At 35.1% G+C, this 5,842-nt stretch overlaps 1 pseudogene across 1 annotated transcript; it reads right to left on the reverse strand.

The window, feature by feature from the left end:
• Nucleotides 1-92: 92 nt before the first annotated feature.
• On the reverse strand, nucleotides 93-5,353 carry LOC131030155 (probable fructokinase-1; annotated as a pseudogene). Its single transcript, XR_009102872.2, has 7 exons — nucleotides 4,708-5,353; nucleotides 4,389-4,607; nucleotides 2,595-2,807; nucleotides 1,747-1,944; nucleotides 1,480-1,617; nucleotides 1,043-1,159; nucleotides 93-555 (listed from the first exon to the last, which is right to left on the reverse strand). The product of XR_009102872.2 is annotated as a probable fructokinase-1 (transcript).
• Between the last annotated feature and the right edge of the window lie 489 nt (nucleotides 5,354-5,842).

Below are 5,842 nucleotides of genomic sequence, written 5' to 3' on the forward strand. Positions count from 1 at the left end.
TTATATTTGAAAGCAACAACATTATCAAACAAAAGAAAATAAATCTTTTTAACTTTAAATTCATATTATTTCAAAATTAAAAAGACAGACTTGCAAAAACCAGATATTTTATTTGAAAGAGAAGCTTTACAAAAGTGTAACATTTTTCTGAACCTTTAAGTTAATGAAAAGCTCAATTTGAGGGCCGTGTGTATTCTGGCTTCAAAACAGACCTTTCTTATAGACTGTTGACCACGTGTTGGTCAATCAGTACTGTCGTTTTGGAACCAGAATAGACACATCCCAATTTAAGAAAGCTTTCCAAGCTGATTACAAGAGAAGAAATTTTGTAATAGACACTATAATTCACCCCATTCGAAGCACATACCACTGCAATTTGCTTTCGAACTTATACCTGTCCAAATAAATCAGGCAGACTTAAGAAGTCTGGCTCTTGTTTATGAGGCTCATTACAGTAGCTCTGTCTGGCATTGCAGAAATTGCACCCTTTTCTGTTGTTGTTATTGCACCAGCACCATTTGCAAACAGTAGAACTTCCCTCAATCTATTTTCGTTCTGTGAAAGCCCAGCAGTGTGTAAGTTTTTGATTGAAGAGTTAAATAAGAGGAGATTGAAGAACAGGTGTGTGGCAGAGAACAACCAGAGAGGTTGTGAGAAAGAAATGAGGGCTGCAGAGGAAAGTAAGAAGAATGCGCAGAATAGAAGAGGCGTTTCATATATAAATCCAGAATTTAAGTTGCAGAATTAAATGAGGAGGATAGAATCAAATGCTACAGGCAGAGATAGAAGGAGCACATAGAAGCAGAGGAGGGATCTGTATTGCAGAACAGAGTGAAATTTGGAAACTAATTTTCCATCAGTGAATGGAAGAAATGCATAGGTTGAGGGGTGTGTAGAGAAGGGACATGCTGGATAAAGACGGGGTTGGTTTGGTGTCAGCCTGAAGGAAGCCATTTGAAGATCGAGAATTGTAAAGTTTGTAAGCTGGATTTTGTTTTTGAAGAAATAAAATTGCGAGTTAAAAGATGAAGACTGGAATTACCTCAAGTAATGACATGTACTTGACCAGTTCATTTAGAAATGCCCCAACATATGCATCACCAGCACCAGTTGTGTCTACAGGGTTCACTGCTAACCCCTTGATTTTTCCTCGAAAATTCTACATACAAAGAATGAATGATCAGAAAAGACTTAGACTTAAGGGCAGAAGCCTCTCCAAACAAAGCAAGAAAGCTTAGCATCATGAATGATTAACAGAAACTTTTCGAGTTGAGAGTGATACAATTACTATGGAAAGATAAATTTATCTGCATTGGCAACCATGAGCAAGGTCATGATTGACTCTGCTTCTTTCTTGGAAACCCTCAATTATCAAAAAATGTCATCATTAGAAACAGTGGCAGTGGGCATTAAAAATAAACACCTCCATTACAATTTGACCTTAAATTCAGAATTACTCAGTTCTTTACAGGTACTAACCTTGGTATGGTATCTGCAACCTTTTCCTCCTTCAGTTATAAGTAGTAACTTGAGTCCAGGATGCATAAGTGTCTCAATCACTTCAGCCTTTTCATAGTCTCCACCATTTGTAAGGAATGCTACTTCATCTTCACTGACCTGTGGAAACACCAAAAAAACCTGAATCCTTGGCAAGAGAGAATAGGAGACCAAGAAACTATTCATATGACAATTATGTAAGGTGAAGAATTTTCTTTTTATGTCTGATATCAATTTCCTTATAAGTACCTTAATTACATCTGCTTTATCCCAGATGCTCAAAATGCCATTTCGAGCCTCTTCAGGAGATGCCCACAATGGCAACCTAAGATTGGGATCATATGATAAGATAGCACCAGCATCTTTTGCCATTTTCATAGCTGCAAAATGAGCTGATCTGCATGGCTCTGTAAGAAGACTTATTGAACCATAATGAAATATTCGTGCCTACAAATAAGAAACATTACAATAAAAGCCATGTAAGGACATTGTTGACTCCTGTCTATGGAAAAGGCAGCAAAGCTTAAAAAAAAGCATTATTTGCATCTTAGTGGTAAAGCAAAGAAGAGGGATTAACAAAATAAATTGACAAATGAAGAATGTAGATCAACATAAACAAATGACAGAATGAATTAGGCACATAGAAAACAGAAAGCTTTTTTGTTTTTTTTTTTCGTTTTGCAGTCAACATAAAGTTGCAGCAAAATGACCTACAAAGTCTTCAAGGATTCCAGTCTATCAAAATGGATACCAAGCTATTATTCTAACTCATTCTAACTCATTTGATGGTTTGTAGAACCCAATAAAGTGTTTAGACAATGTAATTTACTACAAAAGTGTTTTCTTTATTGATGTCAAAATGACCTACATTACCTTCAAGGATTCCAGTCTATCAAAATGGATGCCAAGCTATTATTCTAAGTCATTTGATGGTTTGTAGAACCCAATAAAGTGTTTAGACAATGTAATTTACTACAAAAGTGTTTTCTTTATTGATGTCAACCAAGAGATCAAGTTAAGTGGTTTGATGTATGCAATGCCTAAGTTGTGGATACCATCATGAAGATCTATTCATTGGAAAAGAATTTAAGGCATACCTGTTGAATTAGGTCCTTATCAAGTTCAGCCTCTGTCAATAGCATGTCAGCACTGGGATTACGATAAAATGTGAACTCTCGTTCTCCATCACTTCGCAATGCTACAAAAGTAAGAGCTGTTCTAGCATGACTATCAAACAATATCCCCTTGTCATCAACACCATTTTCCTTAAGAACCCCAGCCAACATATGTCCAAATTCATCATCACCAACCTGAAATTCGAATTAAATTAATGGTCTATTGCAAGGGAACGAAATCACATTTGTGTAACGGGCAACTGAAAGAAGAGATTATGGCCTTCTCATCGGATTAGCTTTTAAACAGAAATTAAAAAAAGAGATGCTTTAAAGCATGATAAATGTAGATTCGAAAGTAGGAAGAAAGAGAAGCTCTAAATGCATTAACAACATCGATGGGACTCAAACCCCAACAAACCCTGCTATCTGAAATACCCATTTGCAACCAGATTATATTTAGTATCTGAAATTTGTTCTTAGATAAAAAAATGGTCTATAATACCATTATCCGAGAAATAAAGGAAAAACAACATTTCCATGTTTTAGTGTAGCCCAGATACTATTATCTTCAAAACTATGCTCCCCCTAGGGATGGGACGGCAGGGGACAGGGGATGTGTTTTCGGATGCGTCTATTTTGGTTTCAAAACGGCAGTACGGTTTGACTAGCATGCGAGTTAGTTGCGCATTTTACTCCGTCGATTTTGCAATAAACGGCTGTGATTGACTAACACGTCGCTATCACACTGTATGAAAGGTTTGTTTTAGAGCCAGAATAGCTTTGGCCTGTGTTTTTGGTATGGAAGTACTTTTGGGATATCTTTTAGGGATGGTAGGAGTTGGCTCTTAAAAAATATTAAAATATCAATTTTTTTGAATATTCATCTCATAATCTTGATGAAGCATTCATCATAGACATTGTAGAAGCTTAATAAAAACATTAAACTTGAATTAAGTTTTCACATGAGAAATGTCAAACAAATTAACAAAATTTAAATGCTTTCATTATCAATGTGCATACATATCGTGTAAGAATTATAACAAAATATCCAAAGACTTCAAGTTTCAACTATAAAATGACAAAAAATAGAGAAAATATGTGGCTGTGTCTAATAGATCTGTATCAAAATTAGAGCTCGAATTTGAATTTCTGCTAGTTTAAGGGGATGTCTCAAACAATAGAACCCAAGTTCCTGAAATGTTTTGAGAACAAGGATGGGGGTACCAAGACAGGGGACGCATTCCAGGGAGCACTGCTTCAAACAGATCTCCATATGAACACAATATTCTATGAAAAGTATGATCAAGTTTCAACTATAAAATGACAAAAAATAGAGAAAATATGTGGCTGTGTCTAATAGATCTGTATCAAAATTAGAGCTCGAATTTGAATTTCTGCTAGTTTAAGGGGATGTCTCAAACAATAGAACCCAAGTTCCTGAAATGTTTTGAGAACAAGGATGGGGGTACCAAGACAGGGGATGCATTCCAGGGAGCACTGCTTCAAACAGATCTCCATATGAACACAATATTCTATGAAAAGTATGATCAAGTATGCAAAGAATCAAGCAGAGATTAGGTAAACTCTAAATTTTTTTTCCATGATTTGCAATGCATGCAGTCAACACTATGGACATCAGAGACTAACTAGCACACAGATAACTTATGCTATGATAATTCATGTAAAATTTAGATTATTTTGACCCTAACCTGACATAATTCCAAAGCAAATTCAAGCCCACAAAACCATGTTTTCTATGTAATATAGGTACAATACCTTCCCAATGAAAGCTGCATGACCCCCCATCTTGGCTATCCCTACAGCCACATTAGCTGGTGCACCACCCGGAGCCTTCTTGAAGGCCGGTACCATGGCCAATGAAACACCAGAGACAGTGGGCACAAAGTCAATGAGCATTTCCCCAAATGTGACTTGTCAGATCAGAGCTCTTGGAACGTTTGGTTTCACTGTTCAAATCCATAGCCCTCTTGAAATCTGCTAAGACACAATTCAATACCGGAAGAAGCTACAGCACCATTTCTTCATTTAATGAAAAGATTGAAACCTCGTACAAAAATAACAATGAATATCTTACCACTTTCCAGAGCTGCCATTGAACAAAGCTTCTCTCCCACCCACTCAAAAACTCTTTCTTGCTAAGGATATGCAGGGCAGGTAACCAAAATTAACCCCAACTCTCTATCCTTAGTCTCAGCAGCCTCCTAAATTAAACAGATAGGGCATTTTCAACATAAGATCGAAACCCAATTAACCCCAACTCTCTATCCAGAATGCACCATGATCTATATCCATATCTTCGAGTTAACTTCTGTTGGAACATCATTACCTTTTTTGCTGCACATTTGATTTATGCAACTACCACTACATTCGACTTAACTGCCATTGGATAGTCAGTGCCATTATAAGAAGATTTCAAAGAGATAATTTATATTCACAGTTTAGCATTCGATTAAATGAATTCCATGAATCATTTCGGCGTAATTAAATGGAATGGATGAAAAAATTCTTCTACAGTCAGTACCGAGTTAATGACATGAAGAAAATTATGCGAAATTATGTGAATCAAGCATTACGACTAGAGAGTCTTATTCTGAATAATCCATTCAATTCAAAACCAAGTGAAATTTTAATCTCTGATCTCTGGTGCCTGGGCGCAGTAATGGCTATGCGAGGTACACGAGAAATTTAATACGTTTTCAGCGTCTACAATGGCTCATTTTTTTTTAAGTGGAGCAGCTATTATTTAGGAATCTAAAATAAGCTATAGGGAAATAAAGGGGGCTGGAAATAAGTAACAACTACATATTGCTAAAAATGTCACATGGCTCCACAAATTTGTTTCCCTCTTTTTTTTTTAACATTTTATTTCTATTTTTTATTATGCACAAATTATTACTAATATTATTAATATCAATTTTAAAATTTTCCTTAAAAAATAAGCAGAAAAATAAATACTCATGGACCATCAACTCCACAGATATTTCCTAAAAAAGCATTCTTTCTAAGTATTGCTTTATGCACTAGATTCTATTGAAATATATATGTGAATCAAATAGATTTTACTATATTTTTTTTTCTTAATATTAAATTGAAAATATTTATATATTTTTCTTTAATATAAATTAATAATACATATAATATCATTAAATATCACTAACATATATTTTAATTTTTTTAATAAAGTACGTCTAGAGATATCATTTGAAAAT

This window comes from Cryptomeria japonica, chromosome 9, assembly GCF_030272615.1.
Source record: "Cryptomeria japonica chromosome 9, Sugi_1.0, whole genome shotgun sequence".
Classification (NCBI taxonomy): Eukaryota; Viridiplantae; Streptophyta; class Pinopsida; order Cupressales; family Cupressaceae; genus Cryptomeria; species Cryptomeria japonica.